This window comes from Bos grunniens, chromosome 3, assembly GCF_055505025.1.
Source record: "Bos grunniens cultivar Pamir isolate PY7600 chromosome 3, Bosgru_T2T1.0, whole genome shotgun sequence".
Classification (NCBI taxonomy): Eukaryota; Metazoa; Chordata; class Mammalia; order Artiodactyla; family Bovidae; genus Bos; species Bos grunniens.
The window spans coordinates 93460641-93486420 of record NC_141167.1 but is presented as its reverse complement, the minus strand read 5'-3'; the positions used below and the strand labels follow the sequence as shown (position 1 = coordinate 93486420).

At 47.1% G+C, this 25780-nt stretch overlaps 1 protein-coding gene and 2 long non-coding RNA genes across 6 annotated transcripts in view; 2 read left to right on the top strand and 1 right to left on the bottom strand.

Moving 5' to 3' along the window:
• Window positions 1–2364: 2364 nt before the first annotated feature.
• Window positions 2365–14779, top strand: LOC147376127 (uncharacterized). The gene is made up of 2 exons (XR_015161648.1): window positions 2365–2486; window positions 13567–14779. It is a non-coding gene; the product is annotated as an uncharacterized LOC147376127 (long non-coding RNA).
• On the bottom strand, window positions 11574–25335 carry LOC147376126 (uncharacterized). Of its 3 annotated transcripts, XR_015161646.1 has the most exons (3): window positions 25046–25322; window positions 23714–23866; window positions 11574–11962 (listed from the first exon to the last, which is right to left on the bottom strand). It is a non-coding gene; the product is annotated as an uncharacterized LOC147376126 (long non-coding RNA). The 3 variants fall into 3 exon arrangements; XR_015161647.1 differs by lacking the exon at window positions 23714–23866 and having other exon boundaries at window positions 25046–25335; XR_015161645.1 differs by lacking the exons at window positions 23714–23866; window positions 25046–25322 and adding an exon at window positions 21947–22676.
• Window positions 25098–25780, top strand: part of NGF (nerve growth factor) — a 58539-nt gene continuing 57856 nt past the window's right edge. The window contains exon 1 of one of the 2 annotated variants that reach the window (XM_086394476.1): window positions 25098–25282. The gene's annotated coding sequence lies outside the window, so the exon portion shown is untranslated. Of the gene's footprint in view, window positions 25283–25331; window positions 25435–25780 lie in introns of those variants that run through there. The other variant, XM_086394475.1, reaches the window with a different exon arrangement.

Here is a 25780-nt window from a genome sequence, read left to right as displayed (position 1 = left end):
AGCAGAGTGCCAGTGAGTCCGGTCCGTCCTTGGATCTGGGTGCCAGGGACAGGCAAGGGAGGAGAGACAAAGGGATGTCAGATGCAGGGCCCAGGCAGATGCCAGAAGCAAGAAACAGCAGATAGTCTAAAGAAAGCATCCATGTGAAGGTCAGGTGGCAAGGAGAGAGTCAGATCGCAGACACTGCTGCCGCCAGACTTAAGGCAGATGCTGTGGGAGAAGCACAGCCCAGAATATTTCCTCAGGCGCTGAGACTCAGATGCGGGGACCTCTGTATAGTTTGCCTAGGGCCGCGTCTGGGTTCAGCCCTGAGGTCTTTTTTCAGAGCTTGAGGACTTGAAATAAGATCTTTCAACTTTCCTAACCCCCTTCACCTGTCTGTTGGGATTCCCTTGTGGCTCACCTGGTAAAAAATCTGCCTGCAATGTGGGAGACCTGTGTTCAATCCCTGGGTTGGGAAGATTCCCCGGAGAAGGGAAAGGCTACCCACTGCAGTATTCTGGCCTGGAGAATTCCATGGACTATACACTCCCTCCCTAGGGCCACAAAGAGTTAGACACAACTGAGAGACTTTCACTTTCGCCTGTTAGGTATTTTCTCAGCTTCAAATCATCATTAGGGGAAATCTTATTGTATAAGCAATATGTTTGTACACAGAATAATAATATTTTACATTTTACTGTGCTTTATACTTAACAAATCACTTTCACATCTCTTCTCTTGAGTGAGTTTCAAAACTACCCTATGAGGCAGAAAGGAAATGACTGGATTCCACACACCATTAGATTTCTTGAAGGCAGGGACCATTTTGTTCTGTGTTATAACCTAAGCATGATATGTTGCCTGGTGCAGGGTAGATACTCAACTAAATATTTGTTTAATAAATGGATGAATGGATGGATGGTTGGATGGGTAGATGGATGGATGGATGGATGGATGGATGAGAGGGTGGACAGATGGATGGATGGATGGAATCTGCCTTGATTTTCAAGCTGGATTCAATTCCCAATTCTATTTACTACCTTTTGGCTTTGTCCAAGTCTCTAAACCTTATTTTCCTAACCTGTAAAATAGCAATAATGATATCATTTCTGCTACCACAGTGTCATAGTGATTGGGAATAGAGCCAGGGCTTGAACTAGGATTTCCTGATTTTTGGTTCATTGTTTGTTTCATTATGGTGGAGGGAAGGAAAGAGGAAATTATTGTGTGTTTGTCTGTCAGGCTGTGTTTTAGAAACTTTAAAATCCCCATAGCAGCTCCATGGGGTAAGTATTATGATTATTCCCAATTTACAGGTGAAGAAACTAAGAGAAGTGAAGTGACTTCTCTGTGGAAGTTAAGTTCCACAGTGGAGTTAGGATTCAAACCCAGGTCTACCTGACTTCAAAAGCCAGCTTTTCCACCACCTGCCATATTTTATTTTTAGAAAACGGTTAGACATCTCTCAGATTCCCCATCCATCCTGGAAACAAGATTGACAATGACTGCCAAAGACTCCAGTACTGCAGGGGAAGCAGCCACTTGTGCATTTGCCCCTGTTTTAACTATTGACCAATGTTTATAAACAACGCTCCAAGTTGGAATGTTTTGGCCAGAAACACGGTTGTCCACCACTACATTCTAGATCATCAAATAGCTCTCTGGTTGCCCAGTTTTTTTTATTCTAGACACTCTGAAAAATAGCAGGTAATGTAATCTTCACGAGACTAGATCTATGGAACCATTTATGGCTCAAAACAAACTCAAAGTATATGAAGATTTATCGTGGAAGTCACAGAAGAGGAAAACCTGATGGAAAATGAAAACAGAGCTTAGCCTAAATCTTTTCACAGCCTTTCTATCAGAGTAATTAGTCGCGTTAACTTTTGGCCAGGAAGTAGGTATACAAAACAATTTAGGACCCAAAACTCTGATACAGGATGTTCCAATATGGGGCACACCTGGGCTTGGGAGGAGGGGAAGGAAAGTGGGGTGGAGGAGAAAGAAGTAGCTTTAATCCTGGAGCAAATGGAAACTCTTAATGGGTGAGGCTTGAATATGTCTGTCTCCAAGATGTATTTCGTTATCAGTGAAGGCTCAGCAGCAAGTGACTAAGAGCCTAGCCTAAGTTAGTCTAAAGCAAAATGTTCATTTATAGGTCCACACAACTTACAAGTCTAGAGGCTGGCTGTCACAGACTTAATGTTTGTGTTCTCCCCAAATTCTTACGTTGAATCTCTAGCCCTCATTGTAGTGGTATTTGGAGGTAGGGCCCTTGGGGCTAATTAGGTTTAGATGAGGTCATGAGGGTGGGGTCCTAGGGATGAGAACAGTGCCTTTATAAGAGATCAGAGAGCCTTCTCTCTCTCTCCTTCTTTCTCTCTCTCTCTCTTTGCCATGTGAGGATTCAGCAAGAAGGCAGCCATATGCAAGCCCGGAAGAGAGCTTTCACCAGAACCTGATCAAACCGGCACCCTGACCTTGGGCTTCTAGTCTTCAGAACTGTGAGAAACAAAATTTTGTTCTTTAAGCCACCTGGTTTATGGTATTTTGTTATTGCAGCCTGAGCTGGCGAAAACACGGATATGGCTTCAGTATGGCTGGCTACGGGAGTTCAGAGCTGGTCATTAGAATCTTGTTTCTCTCACCCAGTATTTGAGCTCTCCTTACTCTTTCAAGGCTCCATTCTCAGAAAAGCTTATGCCCCAGTGAAGCTACATTGCCTACCAGATTCAAGTTGGAAGGGCAGCCTAGATGGAGGCATCTCCTTCTAGTCTAGAAATTCCAGCAAGATCCCATTACATCTCATTGGCTCTGATAGGGAAACATGCCTATTCCTTAACCAATCTCTGTGGCCAGAGAATATGACATGCTGACTGCCTTTGGCCTTGGCCATGTGCTTCACTCTGATTCTGTGGGCCTAGCCCCACCCAAAGAACACAAAATGAGGTGGGAGTGTGGGGGCTGAAGACACAAAGAGCACGGCAGGTTAGTGGAGCCTGGGTGGAAGCCAGGTTAGACCTCAAAATCAAACCCCCCAGGACCAAGAAAAGAGTGATTCGGCAAGGGAGCAGATGAATGCCCACAAATAAACCACCGTGATGTGTCTCCATAACCTTGCACACTGAGTTTACTATTAAGCTGTGAAATGTTTTATCCCAAATAAGTTAAATGGTAGAGTTTGTTAGGAAGAAAATTCATACCGTATGTGTCTTAAGTTCTGAAACTCAGTTCATGGGGTTTGGTAATAGGGTTGGTTTATCAAAATCTGTCTAATTAAATCATTACAGATGTGCCTCACTTTTCACCATATGCTTATTCCTTTTAGTGTGTATTAAACTGAATTTGCGGAGAAGGTGATGGCACCTCATTCCAGTACTCTTGCCTGGAAAATCCCATGGACAGAGGAGCCTGGTAGGCTGCAGTCCATGGGGTCGCTAGGAGTCGGACACAACTGAGTGACTTCACTTTCACTCTTCACTTTCATGCATTGGAGAAGGCAATGGCAACCCACTCCAGTGTTCTTGCCTGGAGAATCCCAGGGACGGGGGAACCTGGTGGGCTGCCGTCTATGGGGTCACACAGAGTTGAACCTGACTTTAGCATCAAACTGAATTTGAGACCAGTGGATTGTATTTTCAAATGTGGGGACACTTAAAGGAGCATTGTGAAATGCATCTATGAAAAAAAAAAAAAACACTCCCTTAATTTCTCTATAAGTTTAGGTTGTGGCCCATTGGCCTTTTGTAAAGTGAGGCCTCAGCAGCATCGTTAAATGTGTGTGAGCATGACCGTACACACAGCCCCGACTTGAAAATCTATAGCAGTAACTGCAAAAGAATCCTAAAAAACAAAACAATAACAACAACAAAACTTTTCCCAACGATGTTTTTCCATATGAGTCTATCCTTATAAGACTAAATCTCTTTAAATTCATTTCCCCAGACTATGTTTCTCCCTGAACAACGAATTCCATAAAACAAATAGCCCTGCAGAGATATGACAGGAGAAAGACTCCAGGAGCCAATGGTCCTGGAGCCAACAAACAAAACTCTGGTTCAATATGGTTGCCATCAGATCAAGGGTCAGGCCTCCATGCATCTCCACGCTACCAATTAGCATGACGTTCCAGCTAAGTTACACGGTTCTCGTTGGCAGCTTCCACCCCACGGGGGAGGCCATCAGGACAGATGCCAAAGTAGGCATATATTGTGCGTGAATTGTTCTGATTTGTTGATTTGGAGATTTTATTTGAGTTGTTGATAAAAGCTGATACTCAATTAGTACTAGAACTAAAGTTGTGCTTATTAGGAATTTTCTCTTCAACAGGCTGGGAACTCAGAGGTTTCCTTCAGCCAGGGACACTCATGGTAATCTTTTAGAACATTCTCTTCCAGCTGAAAACATTAGGATGTATGAATACGATCATGACATAAACATCTCAAAGTAGGGCAACTAGGGCAAGGAGGACATAATTTCTGCCTTTAAATAATAAGAGACTCTTTTCCATCATAAAAGATGGGAGACGGGCAGATTGCAAAGGACTTACAAGTGCTTGTTGGTCCTATTTCACCCTCTCAGGAAGGAAGCAGAGAGCATCTTTTCTGGAAATAATAGGTAATCCTCTCCCTTGTGTGTTTCTAGGGGGCACTTGAACCTCATTCCCAGAAGCATCTCCCACAAGTGCTCTCAGGGTGCCAAAACTCTTTTCACAAATCACACTGCTCAGTTCTTCAAGTTCAAAGGCAAACATCTGGGAGATGCTAGCTTAAATCTGTGAACATGCACTTTAGAGATGCCAGAGCCTTTCCGGAGAGGTGGTATTGGTGACATCAGACATCCATTATGGGAATTATCTCACTGAATCCTCCCAGCAACTGTATGGACAGGTGTACTATTACTAACATCCTTTTACAGAGGAGGAAACTGACATTTAAAAACAAAATAAGGGGGACTTCCCTGGTGGTCCAGTGGTTAAAAATCCACCTTCCATTGCAGGGGATGCAGGTTTGATCCTGAGTCCAGGAACTAAGACCTCACATGCTGTGGGTAATTAAGCCCACACGCCATAACTAAGACTCAACACAGCCAAATAAATAGATAAAAATGAAAAAAATCCCCCAAAACAAAATAAGGAACTCGCCTAGGTCCTGCAATCTTTTGAGAAACAAAAGGTTGGGAAGGGAATAGAAAAGTATGAGGACAGGTGAGCTTCACAGTTGTTGCCAGGGCCAAGCCCCCAAACAATTCACAGCACAGTTCTCTCTGTTTTCCCAATCAGATCAGATCAGATCAGTTGCTCAGTCGTGTCCGACTCTTTGCGATCCCATGAATCGCAGCACGCCAGGCCTCCCTGTCCATCACCAACTCCCGGAGTTCACTCAGACTCACGTCTATCGAGTCAGTGATGCCATCCAGCCATCTCATCCTCTGTCGTCCCCTTCTCCTCCTGCCCCCAATCCCTCCCAGCATCAGTCTTTTCCAATGAGTCAACTCTTTGCATGAGGTGGCCAAAGTACTGGAGTTTCAGCTTTAGCATCATTCCTTCCAAAGAAATCCCAGGGCTGATCTCCTTCAGAATGGACTGGTTGGATCTCCTTGCAGTCCAAGGGACTCAGGAGGAGTCAAAACAGGCATGGTGTAGGGTAAGGGGGGTACCCAGCAAGTAAAACACAACCATGTACCCGTCTGAGTAAACACATTCACCATCATTTCCCCGTGGCAGATTCCAAGGTGAAAAAGGAAGGCGCTATGTGAGTCTCCCCTCTTAGCTCCCGTCAACCATGGACACACTCCATCCCATGACTTCTTACCCTTGGGGCCTGGAGGTTGCAAGTAGTGAGCAGTAGTAGCAGCAAACAGGAAGGAGATTCCCCTCCCCAGCCCCACCCCCTCATCAACCTCACTCAGAATCAGATGCTGGCAAACAGAATGGAGCCCAGAATGAAGAATGATGGTGGTACCTGATACTCCCCCTGGGCCTCCCCTCACCACTACACTCCTCAAAGACTGCCATATGTAACATATTTAAGAACATAAACCACCCTCACATATCCCCACAGCCAAGAATTTTCCCTCAGTATCTACACTTTGCTTTGTAATTCTAAGCCAGTCCCACCGCAGCAAGCTCCAGTGTATCCAAGATGGGACAGATCAGGAAATTGCTGACTTTGCCCTGAGTACCCTGCAGGCAGCTGATCCACCTGGGAAGGTCTGATATGCTGGACTGCAGAGAGCTACCACGTCCCAGGAATCCAGATGCTCCTTATTAAGATATTTTGAGTTTGTGTTGTTAAGTTAATTTGTCTAATTATAAGGGAAGAAGGAGGTCCTGATAGCTCTCTCTGTAATTTCCCACACTTTGGGGGATCAAAATTCCCTGCCATATACTGGAGACGAGCTGAAAAGTTTGACTTCTACTCAATGCAATTCCGAATCTGGTGGGTCATTCCTTGAACGACCTTATATTAAACTTCTACTTGTGTATCTGGACTAGTGATGGCTGCTGGGCTTTCTTCAGAGGTCCCCATAGCAACACACCAGAGACAAACCAACATGATGGCAAGTGGCCAGTTTGCTGAGGGGCAGGCATGACCCGCACCATGGGAGCAGAATGCAGGGTTCAAGGCCTCAGTTGCGGCTGATGGCCAGAGAAGTGTTTGCCTTTATAGGGCAGCTCAGTCTTCTTCTGTACTCTGGGGTCCATTTTTAGATTCAGATTCAAAGAGCATCAGGTTCAGTTCAGTTCAGTTGTTCAGTTGTGTCCAACACTTTACAACCCCATGGACTACAGCATGCCAGGCCTCCCTGTCCATCACCAACTCCCAGAGTTTACTCAAACTCATGTCCATTGAGTTGGTGATGCCATCCAACCATCTCATCCTCTGTCGTCCCCTTCTCTTCCCGCCTTCAATCTTTCCCAGCATCAGGGTCTTTTCCAAAGAGTCAGTTCTTTGCATCAGGTGGCCAAAGTATTGGAGTTTTAGCTTTAGCATCAGTCCTTCCAATGAATATTCTGGACTGATTTCCTTTAGGAGGAACTGGTTGGATCTTCTTGCAGTCCAAGGGACTCACAAGAGTCTTCTCCAATACCACAGTTCACAAGCATCAATTCTTTGGTACTCTGCTTTCTTTATAGTCCAATGCTTACATCCATACATGACTACTGGAAAAACCATAGCCTTGACTAGATGGATCCTTGTTGGCAAAGTAATGTCTCTGCTTTTTAATATGCTTTCTAGGTTGGTCATAACTTTTCTTCCAAGGAGTAAGCATCTTTTAATTTCATGACTGCAGTCACCATCTGTAGTGATTTGGGAGCCCAAAAAAATAAAGTCTGACACTGTTTCCACTGCTTCCCCATCTACTTGCCATGAACTGATGGGACAAGATGCCATGATCTTAGTTTTCTGAATGTTGAGCTATAAGCCAACATTTTCACTCTCCTCTTTCACTTTCATCAAGAGGCTCTTTAGTTCTCCTTCACTTTCTGCCATAAGGGTGGTGTCATCTGCATATCAGAGATTATTGATATTTCTCCTGGCAAACTTGATTCCAGCTTGTGCTTCTTCCAGCCCAGCATTCCTCATGATGTACTCTGCATATAAGTTAAATAAGCAGGGTGACAATATACAGCCTTGATGTACTCCTCTCCCAATTTGGAACCAGTCTGTTGTTCCATGTCTGGTTCTAACTGTTGTTTCCTGACCTGCATACAGATTTCTCAAGAGGCAGGTCAGGTGGTCTGGTATTCCCATCTCTTTCAGAATTTTCCACAGTTTATTGTGATCCACAGAGTCAAAGGCTTTGGCATAGTCAATAAAACAGAAGTAGATGTTTTTCTGGAACTCTCTTGCTATTTTGATGATCCAATGGATGTTGGCAATTTGATCTCTGGTTCCTCTGCCTTTTCTAAATCCAGCTTGAACATCTGGAAGTTCATGGTTCATGTACTGTTGAAGCCTGGCTTGGGGAATTTTGGGCATTACTTTACTAGTGAGATGAATGCAATTGTGTGGTAGTTTGAGCATTCTTTGGCATTGCCTTTATTTGGGACTGGAATGAAAACTGACCTTTTCCAGTCCTGTGGCCACTGCTGTTTTCCAAATTTGCTGGCATATTGAGTGCAGCACTTTAGCAGCAGCATCTTTTAGGATTGAAATAGCTCAACTGGAATTCCATCAGCTCCACCAGCTTTATTTGTACTGATGCTTCCTAAGGCCCACTTGACTTCACACTCCAGGATGTCTGGCTCTGGCTGCATGGCACTGAAGTGGCTGTGAGGAAATACCCCATGTCCAGGGGCAAAGGAGAAGCCCTGGCAAGACGGTAGGCGCTGGAGTGGCAGCTGTGCAGCACCGAGGAAACTTTGAGGAGATACTCCACGTCCAAAGGCAAAAGAGAAGCCCCAGCAAGATGGCAGAAGGGGCAAATTTGAGTTTAGAATCAAACCCCATTCCCGACAGAGACGCTCAGGGGGCTCAAACCAACCTTGTGCGCACCAGGACCCAGAAACCCCACAGAGACTGAGACAGAACTGTGTTTGAGTGTCTCCTGTGGAGGCATAGGTCAGCAGTGGACTGCCGCAGGGGCAGGGGCTCCGGGTGCAGCAGACCTGGGTGTGGCATAAGCCCTCTTGGAGGAGGTCGCCATTAACCCCACCATAGAGCATCAGGATAATTCCAATAAAATGAACCCAGCCATCCATCACACACTGTTACATTCAGGGCAGTCCGAGCAGGGGTGGAGGCAAGTGTTTCAGGGACCCCGAGCCTGTGCAGTCTGGCCTGGCAGGGGGTGCTGGACCCTCTGCAGGCCTCCTCATGCCAAGGCCTGGGGACTTAGGGGCCAGAGTGCTGGCCAGCTTGCCCAGTGCTCCACTTGTTTGAATAGTCACTCACTCACTCATGCAACCAGTATCTGTGCTGTGCCTCTTGTTACCCAATGCTGCCCTGGGGCCAGGGCTGAAAAAGGACAAAAATCACTACCCAGTGGAGCCGGCAGCCTAAGGCAGCAAGTGAGACAACAAATAAGAATAACAAATGCTCTTGCTGTGTGCCAGCCACTGATCTCAGTGCTTTCATATTTCATTTTCACCACTCTGTGTTATTTGTTGTCTTAGTCAAGTCGTGTCCAACTCTTTGCAATGCCATGGACTATAGCCCACCAGACTCCTCTCTTCATGGAATTTCCCAGGCAATAAAACTGGAGTGGGTTGCCATTTCCTTCTCCAGGGGATCTTCCCACCCCAGGAATTGAACCCACGTCTCCTTCATCAGGTAAACAGCCACCAGGGCAGCCTGCCCACCTATGAAGTAGGCACTATTGTTAAGTACAATTTACAGACAAGGAAAGTGAGGCACAGAGAGGTCAAGTAACCCCCCCAAGATCAGCAGCCAGGAAGTGGAGGAGTCCTGAATTTGAACAGAGCTCATACTTTCAGTGATCACACTCCACAAAATAAATGTCAGTTATACGTCACCGTAGGAGGTGATAAGTTCAGTAGGAAAGAAAAAATAGGGAAGCAGGATGGGAAGTGCTAGGGGGTATGTGTGGGAGAGAGTGGTTTGCGGTTTTAATTATAGGGGTCAGGAAAATCCTCATTATGAAGGGACACTAGCAAAGACTTGAAGGAAGTGAGGAAGTGAGTTATACAGACATCTGGTGGTGGGGAGAACATTCTAAGGAGCAGAAAACGAGTGCAAAGGCCGTGACGGGGAGTAAAAATTCTGCACCCAATTTCAGCATGGGAGGGTGAGGGCTTTCCACACCACCCAGCAATTCCCTGACACCAGCTCAGGCTCATAAAATTCAACTCAAGCCTGACACTATCTCTGCAGAGATAGCCACAGAATCCATAGGCTAAAGGTTCAGTTCTATAAGACTCCTCTCCCCCACAACCTCAGACCCCACTCATAAACCCAGCTTGTCTCCTATGCTTCTTCTGACTTATAGACAGGTGATTCCAGTGACTCCTTCATTGGGTTTGATTAAATTGCTAAAGCAACTCACAAAACTCTGAGAAACATTTTTAGTTCCTGGAGTATTGGTTTATTATAAAAGCCTGTAACTCAGGAACAGCCAGTTGGAAGAGATGCACACGGCAAGATGTAAAGAAAGGTTGCCAAGCTTCCATGCCTTCTCCTAGGGTACCATCCCCCTGAACTCCACGTGTTCACAATCAGAAGCTCTCAAGTGGGTTTTCATGGAGGCTTCATTTTATAGACTTGACGGATTAAATCCCTGGCTATTGGCAATTGATTCAACTGCCAGCTTCTCTCCCCTCTGCAGAAGTCAGGGGTAGGATTGCAGGCCCCAACCCTCCAATCATGAGATTGACTCTCCTGGTAACCAGCTTCCATCCTTAGTCGGGGTACAAAAGTCATCTCATTAACAAAACAAGAGACACCTTTATGGCTCCCATCACAGGCAATTCCAAGAGTTTTACAGATTTTGTGCCAGAAATGGGTCAAGGACCAAATATATATTTCCTGTTATAAGTCACGACGTCACAGGGAGCCTGCCTGGAGCATGCCAGCAGCTGCAGTGGGAGGAGAAGGAAACTGAAGGAGTTGAGACAGAGGTAAAGGGTTGGGAAATCATACCACCCAGGGCTGATGAAGGCATGACGTGGACCTGGGATGTTTTCTGAGTGATGGGAGTTGTGGAAGCCATTATCAATCAGTCAGTCAGTCATTCAGTCATGTCCAACTCTGAGATCCTATGGACTGTAGCCTGTCAGGCTCCTGTCCATGGACTGGATTGCCAGGGGATTTTCCCAACCCAGGCATCAAACCTGGGTCTCTTGCATCTCCTGTATTGGAAGGTGGATTTTTTACCACTAGTGCCACCTGGGAAGGCCGGGAGCCATAATGCTTTCTGACATATATTTCCCGTCTGTCCCCTTCTGACCTCAGGATAGGATTACTCTTCCTTGTCCCTCTGAAGCTGTGTGTGGCCATGTGCCTTGCTCGGTCAACAGAATGGGAGCAGAGGTGATGTGGTCACTTTCAGATAGAAACTTTGAATAAGAAGTAAGCATTCTTGGGTTAAGCCACTCAGATTTTGGTGTTGTTTGTTACCTCAGCATAATCTAGCCCAAACTGATGAGTATAGATTCCAACAGGGAAGACCTGTTCTGGCAGGATCACTCTGGCAGCGGCTGATATTCAGAGACAGGTTGGAAGCAGAGAAAGCAGTTAAGGGAGTATTGTATCACCAGATGAGAGATGCAGGTGATGGTCAATCAATCATCAGTAATATTGGAAATAACAAAAAGTGATCAGATTCCAGATACATGCAATTGAGCCATCAGAATTTGCTAGTGAATTGGATACTAGCAGAGAGAAAGAAAGTCGAAGATGACCCCAAGGTTTATGGTATAGTCAACTAGAAGGACAAAAAAAAAGCCCTCAACCCTCCAAACCAACCCCTTCATGCAACACACACACACACGTTTCAAAAAAGAACTCTATTTTTCTTTCAGTAGGCAGATGCCTGAAATTTCACTATTAAAGAGTCATTCTTCTTGGATAAGCATTGCCCTTTCTAGGCAGTTTATTTCAAAATGAAAATATCCACTAGAGAGGTTCTTTAATGTGCATTGATTTATTTTAGCAACTCAGAGACACCCTTGAAATCATCTAGTCCAAGCCTCTTATTTCATTTGAAAAAAACAGAGGTCCAAATAGGAAAATGATCTTGCCCAAGGCATGTAGAAAATTAGAATCCAGCCGAGACCCGAAGAGAAGGACTCCTGACTCATAGCTCGTTGCTTTCTTCCCTGCCTCTTGTCCAGGCTGCGTAGAGCGCTGCTGGCTGTGCATGCGCTTTGGAGGGATGCAGGGAGGAGAGCCAGTGACTCCTTCACTATTCTGTGTGGGCCAGTCATGAGCAGGACTCAAGAGTATCCTCCTTCAAGGTTGAGATTCTTTCCATCACATGAACCTTGACTTTACAGGTCCTGAGGCAAAGCCCATACCTGAGAAGAAAAAGTATTAAAAGGAGCTGAGAAGAATACATCCTGTTCAACTCTGCCTATGAGTGTGTCTGACAGTTAGCAAGCATGGGGCATGTTCAAGTCCCTTCTTCCCTCTGTCTTGTTCGGTGTTTTCCTGCCCTGCCAGCTTTGTGCCGCTCTTCCTACAAAGCATTCTTTGCACGGCTCCCCCTGGGTCGGGCACAGCTAAAAACAGACAGCGCCAACACTCCTCTTGGTATCCTGGCACATTGTTTCCTGGCACGCTAACTAGAATCATTTGATGCTGCATTTTTATGTCAGGCTTTAAATCTGCAAAGTGCCTGACTATAATTTTTATTCGATTTTTATTATTAGTTGTACCCTTTAAAACAGCTATTTGAAACCGTTACCACTGAAACTCTTCTCTGACTTTGGCAAATCTTGGATCATGGCCATTTTTGGTGACTTCCGTCTTAGACCCAGTCCAGGGTCTAAGGAAGCCAAACCACCTTTTTAGGTAGTTAGTGAAATCTGCCATTTCCCACGTGTGGCAGAGTGGTGAGAGTCAACAAGCAGGTTTGGACCAGAATCTCTGCTTCTAAGAAGAAAGTAAAGAATAACCCAAAAAGAAAAACATGGCAAAAGAGATTCACAGCTTTAGAGGCCAAATAAGCAACTCTCAGAGCCACTGGCAGTCAAGGGACAGCTTGTAATGTTTATCAGGTCCCAGTATTGAAAAAATGTGTAGAATAAACTAAAATCATGTTAACTTTTCCTTCTGAAGTTTAAATGAATATCTGTATTATACAAAAGTGCCAAAAAGTATATCAAAGCTTATAAAAATAAGGCTAAGACAGTGTTTCCAATGATTTTGCTTTCGTTGGAAAAGAAATGTCCCCATAAAAAGGCATAATTTGTGCCTCATTCTTCTGTTGAGCGATCTACAAACACTGCACTTGACGGCCTGGGTAAAATTCCCTTTCTTCCAAGCAAACCAATTTTGTCTTTCCCTGCACACATGTAAGAAGTTTGGAAAGATCACTAAAGCCACACTTGGAACAATGTGACATTGTGTGCTGCTCCCGGACACATGGCCTGTTTCATATGTTAAGTGCTTGCTAAATTCCACTAATGACAATGCCATATGTGCTGTCTTCAGTTTTTACCCCCATTTATACCTTTATTCCCCCTCAACAGACCCCAGCTGTTATTAAAGTATTTAAGTCCCATCACAATAAAGATTTCTCAATAATGAATGATCCCAAACAGTGGCCCGTTTCTTGGAATAATTTTACCAAATTCAATTTGGTACGGTGTGTACTCAGATCTGCCAATGATGCAGAAATTTAAAAAAAAAAACAAAAAAGCTGAATACCTGATCTCAGAAGGCTTGCTGTTTGTAATGACAAGATTCCAGCATAACCCCTTGAACTCGATTCTGATGGGACCTCATATAGAATTCCAAATGGGAATGATGGCTTTGTCCCATAGAGATTTTAATGCCTTTTTTCATTTTGATATATGGAAAAACCAATACAATATTGTAAAGTTAAATAAAATAAAATTTTTTTTTTAAATGCCTTTTTTTTTTTTCTTATTCCCACTTTTGCCACTTTTTGCTCCAGGCCTTGACGGATCCTAGGTTCCATCACAAGGATAAGAGAACTTCAGCAACTGCCATTCCTCTGTGACAACAGAGTCATTTCCAAGGGGGTTCAGGAGGACTGCTCATCACCTCAACCACACAATCAGGCCTGACAGTATGATACTGGTATTGACACCAGGTGGCTTAAGGAAGATTTACCTGGACCAAAGTACACATCAGAGGCAGAGTTTAAACCAGCTCTTTGCTCATCCTAAGAACTTGGTAGCGAAGTAGCTCCTTAGTTCATCTCAATCTAGAGGGACGACATCACACATAAGATCTTTTCTTCTCGGGCCTCCTGGGCAAGCATTTTTCCCCTCACCACAAAATGCTTTTCTTTTTTCTTTTTTTTTAAAAATGAACTTGCTGCTCCAAACTGGCTTGGTATCTGGCTCTGGGTCCAGAACTTGAGGCTAAATGGTGAGGTTGCAATGTGTTTCTGGATTCTGTGGTTTCAAAGTTACTCCTTCCAAACCAGGGTGGGCTCTCTGAACAACAGTCAAGTTGGCACACTCCGTGTCTCCCTACTTTGTCACCCCAGCTTCCTCTGGGTAGAAGGAAATGCGTCTGCAGCATCAAACAATGATTCCCTTCACTGAGCACTCATCCTGTGCCAGCGAACATCCCAAGTGCTTTCCCTCCATTGTCTTGTTTAAACCTCCCAATATTCCCCTGCGCCCACCAGATCTTCCTCCCCCAGAGGGCATCTCCCTCCTCTGAGGAGTCTGATGCTCAGAGAGGTTAAGTAACCTGCCCAAAGTCACAACAGTAGTAAGTGGTTGAGGTAGCCTGGACTCCATCCTAAGATAAAGGAATTCTGAAGGTCACAGGCCCAAGCCGCATGCCAGTACAGTCTTCAATCAAACATCAATCACATGCTTTATGCTATATAACACAAACACAAGCTACTTTCCCAGAAAGACAAACAAGAAAATGTCTTAGAGAACTATCTAACTCAGCTTCAACTAAGGTCTTCCCAGTCCTCCCATGACATCCTGTAAGCCCAGGACTGACTTTCTCTCTGCGGCTGGGACTTGAACTCCTGGAAACATGGCCTGACAGGCAGCAGAATGTATACCTGCTCAGTAGGGCTGCAGAAGACTGTTTGTCAGGAAAACGCCTTCCCCTCCTGCACTTCCTTCTTATTTAAAATGAGATTTTGAAAATAAAATTAACCATTGTGTAGAATAAACAGTACAACAATAGCTGTGATTAATCTGTCAGAGACAGTGTAATGTGATGCTAATAGGAAGAAATAAACTCCTGTTGAAGATCAAAGTCAGCTCTGCACATGGAGAACTTTTAAAATTAGAATGCCAATATATGAATCTCCATCCTGGAAAAAAAACAAAAAGAGCTCTGCAGGCTGGCAGAATGAGGGCGGAAAGACAGTCTGAGGACGTTCCGCTGCCCGGAGAAGCAGGAACCCTGGAGAAGAAAAGTTCCGGTCTGCAGCCCGGCCTCTTGTCCTCTAGTATCTGGCAGCCCCTCTTTCTCTAACTTTGTGGTGGTCACTCAAACCTCCCCCAGGCCTCCACGTACTGTTACAACCCATCCAGCTCAGCCAGGGCAGGTAGGAGGAGTGTGGGGCATGTCTGCATGGAGTGTGTGTGCACGCAGGTGTGGAGGAGGGGGGATGCACCAAAGTCTGCGTTGAGCACCCACCTAACAGAGCTCCTCCTGTGCTTTAGCATAGGTCCTACAGGGCCTCCCAGGTGGCACTAGTGGTAAAGAACACGCCTGCCAATGCAGGAGACAGAAGAGACATGGGTTGATCTCTGGATTGGGAAGATCCCCTGGAGGAAGGCATGGTAACCCACTCCAGCATCCTTCCCTAGAGAATCCCATAAACAGAGGAGCCTGGAGGGCTATGGTCCACAGGGTTGCAAAGAGTCTGACACCACCGAAGTGGCTTAGCATACACGTGAGTCTTAAGTTACAAGTGAAGGAACTGGAATTGTGAACCCAGATCTTTCGGGTTCTGAAGCCCAGGCGTGTGCGTGTGTGTGTGTGCTTCTCTTTGGGAAAAGTATAAGCTAATAAAGAAACTGTGATGATGCATGTTCCACTTACATCCATGGAAAGGCAAATGAAGAACTGAGGAGCATGCAGTAAACAAGCAGTTAAACAACAATAAAAAATGGAGTGCCTACTGTGTGCAGGCAGAGTGTTAGGTACTGAGGATGGCATGGCCCCTGCTACTCTTGAGAGAAGCTTGTTGGGAGAGAAAGAAGGGAGACTGACAGGTAGACAGGCCTTTATAATCCAGTGCAGATGCTGCAGAGCCCCAATCAGAGGGGGTGAGGGGGCCACAGAGAAGGACCCTACACCAGACTTGGGGAGTCAGGCTGCCTCCAAGTCATGTCTGTACTGAGGCCTAGGAGACAAGGCAGGGTCAGCTTAGTGAAGGTGACTCAGAGCAGGAAAATGTCCCAGGAAGAGGAAAGAGCATGTGCAAAGGCACAGAGAAACATGACCCATGGATGCCTATACAATATCTCCATGAACAAATATGAAATTATTTCAGCTCCCCCACCCCAGATCCTGGGTTCCCTCAAGTATCCCCTTCACCCAATTTACAAGTTAGCTCTGCCATGTTCTGAGCCAGCTCTGTTGCCCACTAGAATGTAGATACCCCTGAGGGAACCAATGGCTTTTAGTCCATTTCAGCTCAGGGCTGGTGACTGTCCCAGGCCATTTCCTGAGAGTAAAAATGGACACCTAAGGGTGATTGCTGGCTCCCCAAAGGGAGGCAGGTTTTGCCAAGCTCACAGTCTGGCAAACATGAAGTCCTGCTGCTGCCAAGACTCTTGTCATAAAGGTGCTACCAGCAAGGGTGATGTGTGCTCCCACCTGTGGCATCTCAGCATCACAACAGGAATTCCCTGTCACTCCCACACTGCCACTCACTTAACAGGAATGCAGCCCGGGATTGAGCGGGCTAAGGGAGCTTGACCAGGGTTATGGTGGAATTAAACTGTTAAATGAGCCAGCACACCTGAGTGGTCTACAGTTTTCTTAGCTTCTACCAGACTGACAAAAATGATTTTAAGTACTTAAGTTTTGTTTTCTTTAAGGATTTTCCAAAATACCAGTCAGTAAGGTGCAATGGATTACTCCAATACTTAGGCCACCTGAAGCGAACAGCCGACTCAGTGGAAAAGACCCTGATGCAGGGAAAAACTGAAAGCAAAAGGAGAAGAGGGCGGCCGAGGATGAGATGGTTGGATAGCATTACTGATTCAATGGACATGAACTTGGGCAAACTCCAGGAGATGGTGAGGGACAGGGGCCTTGTGTGCATTAGTCCATGGGGTCACAAAGAGTCACTAACTTAGTGACTGAACAACAAAAAGGTACAAGGCTGAGGGCATGGATTTTGGAGCCCACAGACTAGGTGTGTGACTTCAATCTGGTTATTTAAACTCTCTGAATTTCAACTGATTCATTCAATAATATGCATTTGGTGAGGATCTACTATACTCTAGGTGTTATGAGGAGTACTAGGCTGACAGTTCCTAAGATTTTATAGTTTAGTGGGGATGGTAGACTACGGCCTATTATGTGAATGTAACAAGGATGGGCACATCACTTTCTTCTGCACTCCCAGTATTCGACTTCTCCCTGTTCTTCCAGAGGCAAGGGGTTTCACAGGAGACTTTTGGGATTGTTGCAGCCAGGATGCAAACAGAAAGAAAAAGCCGACATTCAGCTTTCCATCCAGAATAGGACTTTTGAGTCCACAGCTAGACAATGGTTTTGAAAACCAAGCATTCTCAATCAAAAAGGAGGGGTGGGGGAGCTTTCTGAATTTCTTAAGCTCCATTAAAATATCAAAAGCAGACTTGGAGCTCTTGATCAGAGTTTCACTATAGGCCTAAGGTGGGGAGAGCTCAGGGTGTGACCTGAGAGGAGACTGGCTGAGGGAAGGAGGAGGACAAAGCTTTTGCCTTCAGGCCTGCAAAGGAGAGTGGGCAGGGGAAAGAGAGGCCGGACAGGTGACCACTGGCCAGGGTCCTCATTTTCCCTTCTTCTTGCTGCTACTGCTGCTAAGTCTCTTCAGTCGTGTCCGATTCTGTGCAACCCCATAGACGGCAGCCCACCAGGCTTCTCAGTCCCTGGGATTCTCCAGGCAAGAACACTGGAGTGGGTTGCCATTTCCTTCTCCAATGCATAAAAGTGAAAAGTAAAAGTGAAGTCGCTCAGTCGTGTCCAACCCTTAGCGACTCCATGGACTGCAGCCTACCAGGCTCCTCTACCCATAGGATTTTCCAGGCAAGAGTACTGGAGTGGGGTGCCATTGCCTTTTCCACCCTACCCCAAAGGGTAGGATGAGCATTACAGAAAGGCATAGGAGAGAACCAGAGAATACTGGAGCATGCGGCCTACTTCCCTGGGTTCAGGCCTCTGGGAGATGCCCCAGGTTTGTTTTGGTGCCAAAAGAGCAGAGAAATGAGAGTATGGCATTGGGGGTGGGGAGTTCTCAGTAGAGACTTTGAGATAATGCCTCTGGCTCCCTTCAGCCTGCGTGCAGTGTGCCGAGATGGCCTCTTTCCTGACATCTTTCCTGACCTCCAGACTTCTGTGTTGTACATATGCCCCTAAATGTTCCACAGTTTCCCCCCCAAAATCCTAAACTGAAGATCTCAGCTTCCTAGCCCACCCACAGGCTCCAAAATTGACACCATCTCTATAGTTGGCACAAACATTTATTTGATCAGGCAAATGGGGAAGCCAGGGGACATCCAGGAGACCCCTTTCTCTCCCTTATCCCTTCATCCAACCACTCCCACATCCTGGCAACCTTACTTCTACATTTATTTTGAACGTGTCTCCTCTCTACACTTAGTTCCTAGTAGCAGCTTAGGCCATCATTGTCATTGTTCACTTGTATGTGAACTTTATGTTTCCCTCCAAGGAGAGCAAACTGGGAGGAGAGAGTGGGAGACACTGGAGCATCAGGTTAACACTGTGTATGTAGCATAAGGTCCTGGTGCTGCACACACATCGGGTGCCCCCAAGATACCCCCAGTGCCTCAGATCTCACTATCCAAGTGCATGCTGATGGCCTTTCTTCTATAAGCACCTGGGGGCTTTCTCTGCTGCAGAAGCACGTTCAGATGAGAACAAGAGGCAGACTGCTAGTGGTGGGGGACTATTCTCCCCTCTCCCCAAATAGCCTTCAAACAACTTCAAATACAGGTTGGAGGATAAATACCCTAGCTCCTTCCCTCCTCGTGAGAGATGACATTGAGGGATGACCATTTTGCTTGAGAATGACTATACCCCCCGGGTGATCCACACCCTCCTTGACCTCACCTGGGACTCCTCCGGCTTCATTTCCTGCCACTTTGTGCCCCATTCATTCTGAACTGGCTGCAGTGTGCTGGACGTACCACACTGTTACCTTAGTTCAAGTTTTCCCTCTGTCTGCAATGAGGTGTTTCCCAACATTCTTCCCTAGCTCTTACTCATGCCTCAGCTAAGCTCACTGACATATATTTAGGCATTTGCCATGTGTAATACAGAGTGTCTCAGAAGTACCTAGGAAGGGCACTCAGTCTTTGCTTAGGGGGTCAAGGAAAGCACCCCATTAGAAGTATTGTCTAAGATTCCAAGAGGTGAGTCTCAAAGGAAAAGAAAGGGGCAACATGGAACTGGGGGAGTGATGGTTTTTTGAAGCCCTGAAAAAGGAATATGGGGCCCGGAGATGCCAGCACAGCTTATTAAATGAACTGAAAAAAGTTCACAGAGGCTGGAGCTGTAGGAAAGAAAAGGAAACTGCAGGAGGGGGAGATGAAGAGGCATGAGAGGCCGGATGACACAGGGCTTTAAGGAACAGAGAATTTATGTTACTGCAATGGATGATAATGAAGAGACTCTGAAGCTCCTAGTGGGCCAAATGCTTCATTCCCAGAGCTTCCATATCTTCCCTGGGCTGTATCTTATCAGTTTACACATCTGCTTTCCCATAGGATAGCAAGTTTCTATGAGGCAGGAAACACTTCTCCTTGACCTCTGTTTTCTTGTCCCTAACACAGATCCTGCCCCAGAACAGGACTGTAATAAGTGCACTGAGTTGGGCCAATGAGGTGACAGTCACCCAGGCCAGACTCCTCCACAGGAGCATCACAAAGAAGGCGTGAGGTCCCAGCCTGTGCCTTAGCATCACGGATCCTAACCGTCAACATGGCACCACGTAGCAGGAGAGAGCAGCCGTAACGCTCTACAGACAGACTTTAGGGGGCGCTACCCCAGAGTATCTCTGCAGTGATCCCAACAGAAATGCCTGACACCCGGGCTGGTGGGGGCTGAAGACTGAAGACCTGGATGTAGATTCCAGGGTAGCAGTAGTGGTGTGGGGGCTCCTGAGGAGCACTGAGGACTCACCCTAGTGGGTGGGGAGCGGGAGAGCCTCAGAGGGGTCTGAACACAACACCCACGAGGATGAGATCTGGGTGGTCTGCGTGGTTGCCATCAGGTCATTGAAAGCCTTTCTGGGGACAGAGCTGGACCATTCTGGGAAGTTGGAGTGTCACAGCTGTTTGCATTAGGAGAGCAGAGGGGAGACTCCAGTCCCCTAGGAGACTGGCTCAACCTGCACCTAAAGAGGTCACTGCCTGTTTCTTCGTGGCTGATTTCTGTGTCTGTCTCACGCTCCTTTCCAAATCAGGCTCAACCAAGTCACAATTTTATTTTTGTGAGCCTGGAATATAATGTATATTAAATAACTATTTAATAAGGGCTTCCCTAGTGGCTCAGTGGTAAAGAATCCACCTGCCAATGCAGGAGATGTGGGTTTGATCCCTGGATTTAGAAGATCCCCTGGAGAAGGAAATGGCAACCCACTCAAGCATTCTTGCCTGGGAAATTTCATGGACAGAGGAGCCTGGGGGCTGCAGTCCATGGTGTCTCAAAAAGTCAGACGTGACTTAAACTCGACTAAATAGCAACAACAAAAGTGGGTGAAGCAACTTCTTAGCATTTAAGTTCCATACAACTAGAGGCTATTTTGTTTACTTGCTTAATCTCTGGCCCCTAAAACAGGACTGGCCCATCGTAGGTTTTCAAAAATTACTTAATATATTTAACTCTATAACTACAAGTTATTATGTCTCAAAAAGGATAGATCTTTCTCCCAAGGTCACGTCACCTTAGAGAAATGAAATCTTCCTAGTTGCAAGCCGGTGGCTTTCCTGGGCTGCGGTGCCCCCAATGGAGAAGAGCTGAACTGCTCTGAGTCCAGCTAGGCTCTCTGGTTCCAAGGATGAGATCCACAGGGTTGCTGCAGCTTGAGTTAAGAACAAAGACTTTGGGTGGACGTGCTGAGGGGGATGGGGGGATGGCAGCAGAGCCCTTGCCGGTGTCAGTATATATGGTCTAAAACAAGAACACAGGAGCACCTGGGACATAGCTACACTCAATGTCAGTGACTGAGGGGCATGCGTGAGAGGTCAGAGTTGAACCAGGGGGTGGGATCATAAAATGAGGAGGGGACACCTGCAGGAATGAGCATGGGAAAGAAAGTAAAGTCATGGACTAAGCCTTGGGAGGCAAGTTGCACTCCGAGGGCAGACAGAGAAATCAGAGAGCTAGATGGCAAGCCAGGATGTAGTCACAAGAGCCTGGAAAAGAAAATGTTAGATGCCGGAGGTCATTGGAGAAGAAGCCAAGGACTGGCATAGTCTGCTGAACCTGGCCAAAAGGAGGAAGAGGCATAGTGTTTAACAGCAAGAGCACCACAGGCTTGGGTCACATCTCTGCTCAGCCATTGATTTAGGCAGAGCAAGAAAAGTACCTCCTAGGTCTTCAGCTTCCTTATCTACAAATGGATGATGGCTACTGATCGGGCCTGGGTCCAGGCCTGAAACAAGGATGCGCTCAATAAATGCTGCCATCTTGATACTGGTGGCGGGGTGGTTATTGCAACTGTGACCTTGAAGAAGACAATATCCGTTCAGTAGGGGGAAGGGAAAGGGAAGAAGATAGGAACCAGACTGCAGGGAGTTAAGGGGAGCCAAGGAAATGGTGAATGTCAATGACTTTGCTGAGGAATTTGGTAGTAAAAGGAAGTTGAGAAATCCAGTGATTCTGCTGCAGAAGGGCCAGTTGTTTCTTTAAAAGAGAAAAGGCAAGTGAGTGCTCACAAGCAAAAGGGAAGAGACCTTGGAGATTGAGAAAGTGAAGAGATCAGAGAGGAAGAAAGGAGACATCAAAGAAGAGGTAGATATAGTCCTCCAGAGGAGATAGGGGAGCCCCCCCAGCTGCAATGATCTCTGCTCCTTTATCAGCCTCCCCACTCCACCCAGGGTCTTGAGGTCTTTTCCTCAGCCAGAGAGTGTGATATAAAGAAGACTTGCCTAGAAGTCAGGAGACCTGAGTTCTGGTCCTGCCCCTGGTTGTTTGTACTTGGTCTGCACCCTTGTTCTTCCGAAACGTGTCCTCCTCCTGCATAAACGAGGTGGCTGGAGCGATCATCTCCGTGATTCTGTAACTGTGTCATCTCACTCAGCATTATGAGATGTTTCCTCTTCTGTAGTGTTTATGCACTCTGATCAGCAGGAAGGAAAAAAAAACTTTGAACTGAAGCTATCACTTCCTCCAGCAGTTGGGACAATATTTCTGTTTCACACATACTGCAAGCAGATCCGGTGATTCCATCAGTGCTGATGGGTCACTACTGAGCCTCTTGGTGTTTTAAATAGCATATGCCCTTGGTCCTGGCCTTCTGGAATGAAGCAAGGGAGAGACAGGAGCTTTGTGCGAGGCTGAGTGTTGCTGTTGACAAGGCACTCGATGGCTACAGGCTTCTGCATCCTCAGAAATAACAACAATTACTGCGCACGCCACAATCTGTCCTCCGAGGCAGCAAACGCATCAGCTGCTGGTTATTTTGATACCCTGGATAAAAAGCTTTCGAGAAAATCTAGTACAGAAAACATTCTTATCCTCTGCTTGTCTGCACCATTCCTTCTGCCTGCTGCCCTCTCAGCTGTTTGGATTCCTATAAATGTAGCTGGTCCAGGCTTCAAGGTCCTCGTCTCAGTGGCCAAGAGGAAGTCATTTCTGTTTGGATCCTCATGAAAGTGGAAGAAGCAAGAGAAGAGACATCTGGTTATGTGTCTGTGTGCCAAGGCCGGTCTGACCTGGAATCTGCTGGGAACCAATGCAGTGTGAATGCGCTGACAGCCGCGAATGGCTATGAGCATTGTGGGCTTCAAAAAGCATTCACTGGACACTTACTGTGTGCCAGGCCTGGTGCTAGGACCAGGAGACATGGTGATGAACACAGCCAGGAACTAATAACCAGCCCCCACAAGAACACGAGCTCTTTGATCAGGTACCATGGTCATTTCACAGACTCGCACGTAGTTGTTCAGCCGCTAAGTTGTGTCTGACTCTTTTGTGACCCCCATGGACTGTAGTCTGCCAGTCTCCTCTGTCCATGGGATTTCCCAGGCAAGAATACTAGAGTGGGTTGCCATTTCCTCCTCCAGGGGATCTTCCTGACTCAGGGATTGAACCTGAATCTCCTACTTGGCAGGCGAATTTTTTGCCACTGAGCTACCTGGGAAGCCCCTGACACATTGTAGGTGCTCAATGATCAATCTCTGGAATGTGTATTTGTTATGTACATGTTATAATTTACTCAAGATCCTTAAAATTCAGGGACATTCAGGGACGGAAAGGAGTGCTTACTAAACCAATATGTGCCATCAGAATATGATCAACAATTTGGGGAACGGGGTATCCAGGCTTGTATCCTGTTTACTTTTAAATCTCCCTCTTTACATTCTACATAAAAAAGAGCCACAAGTGCCCCAAAACCTTTTATCCTTCTGGGTGATAACCCGGACGCATACAAAAGGTCTGCATTCAACAACCAAATACTCTGTTATTCTAAAAATGTCAACTTCATCCCTGAATTCTTGGGCAGCGATTATGTAAGGCTTAGGGCTGGCGCTTTCAAACAAGTTTATACATGACATGATTGATGAATGAATTTGTCCCATTGTCTGGAAATTCCTTTGTTTAACTGACTGATACATTACCTAGTGGATCACCCTACTCTGATGCCACGTCTACAGAAAGGGGCATTCATGGTGGCTCTGGTCACTTACACTCACCTCCTAGGTGTGTGTTCCTCCACCAGTTTGTGTCTGAACAACTCAAGTGGATAAGCCTTTGCTGGGAAATAACGAGGTCATGTCAAAGCTGAAGCTCCCTTCCAAGTCTGAGGCTTTCTTCCTACCTCAGCCTTCTCAGGTAAATGGGTAAACCTGGGTATGGGGGCAAAGACAAAGACAGAAAGAAGTGGTAACCTCAGATCAATCTGTGTCAAGTGCCAAAGCAGAGCCTCAGCTTGTTCAAGTGCCCTCCACTGGGGAAACTGGCCACCTCTGTACTTAGAGCAGGAATCCCTATGCCTCACTAAGCCTGGCACCCGTGGGTGACCTTCACATTGATTGCAGTGGCATGGCTTCACCCATAAAGGGAGACTCTGTCTCTCCCTCTCTCTGTCTCTCTCCTCACATGCCTTCCTCCCTTGTGGTATCAGGTACAGAGTAGGGGTTCAGCATTCAATTTGCTCAAGGAAGAACTGAAGAAACACGTCTACAAGCTCAACACCAGAGGGGTTGGTGGAATGAATTTCCAAAGACATAAGAATCCCCCAGAACACTATTACAATTAATGATGCACATTTAGTGGAAATCTGACTTTGGGGTATTTCTGCCTTGCCAATATGGGCCATGGGTCAGACATGCTTCCCCCGTCAAGCTCTGACTCCACAGAACCCAAGAAATTTTGGAGGGTGATCCAGGAGATCCCATCCCACGGAAAGCACAGATGGTGGAGGAAAAGAAGAATTTGGGTAAGGCTTGGGGTAGGGTGGAAGGCTGTCTTCCTAGGTCAGTTTAGAGTCACAGAACTCTTACAACATTGATGAAAGCTGCGCAGCCTCTATCCAGAAAAAATGCAGGCATCACGCACAGACAAACATGACTACAACTTCAGAAAGATCAGGGACTCCAGGAAAGAAGTTTCCTGAGTCAGGGCCTTAAGTGAAGGCTCTGATTCTAGGTCCTGATGCCTAAGTGCTCTGTACCTTTTCTCTACAGAGGACTTGCCCTTGCCCCCAAGGGTCTTCTAGGGGGATAGGGTTCTCAGGGCCACAGCCCTCCCTCGTGTCAGAGAAGCCTCTGCACCTTCATCATGCAGAGCTCCCCTGGGTGCTCTTTTTTCTCCCAGGGTGACAGGAGGCGTCCCGGGAGAAAGGGGTCTCTGGACTTGTCTCTTTTGGCTGCCAGGAGCAGGAGGAGCAGAAGCCTAGGGCAGGGAAGGTGACGTCCGACAGGGACGGACACTCCCGCCGGACTCCAGTCGCTGGCTGAAGGCAATGCTGAAGGAAAGCGTGGGGGAGATGGAGGGTGCGTGGTCAGCCGGGCAAATCCACTCACCCCGAGCCTGTCGGCCAGTGGGCGTCGGCAACCAGTACCCCGGCCTGGTGTCTCAGAAAATCCCCAGTCAGCCGGGTTCTGCGCGCGGCCCCTCCAACCGCGTGCGCTTCCTTTTGACCTCTGTAGGGTTGAACCCCTCCCAGGCCGGGTCCAGTCAGCCTTCCCGGGGCAAGTTCGACCAACCTCTCTCGTCCCCAGGAGGCCCCGCTGGCGGGCACCTCCGCCTGGCCAGAGCAGGTGCGGGGCTGGGGCCCGGGAGGGTTGGAGTGGGGGAAAGGATTTGGAGTGGGTGACTCAGGGAGGAGGGGCTAAGAATTCAAGAAGCTGTGTTGAGCAGCTCGGCGCTCCGGCACAGCAGAGAGCGCTGGGAGCCGGAGGGGAGCGCAGCGGTGAGTCAGGCTGCCCCGAGCTGAGCCCGAGAGGGGTGCAGCGCGGGCACGGGCGCGGGCCGGCGTGGCTAGGCTCCCGGGGGAGGGCATGCAGGGATCGCGGTCTGGCGAGATCTCCGGGCACCACCGCCCCCGAGGTCCCGCGGGCTGAAGTGCGGTGGTGAGAGGAGCGTCCCGAGTGGGTGCGGGAGCGCGGGAGCCTCTGCTGGCGGGCGAGTCGTGGGGAGCAGCGCTCTATCAGGTCGTGGAGTTCCCGATCTCCTGATGGATGGTCGGAAGTCCGGGAGGCAACCCTGGCGCCTGCAGTCGCGGCACCGCGGTGCCAGACTAGCTCGAGGATTAGAAG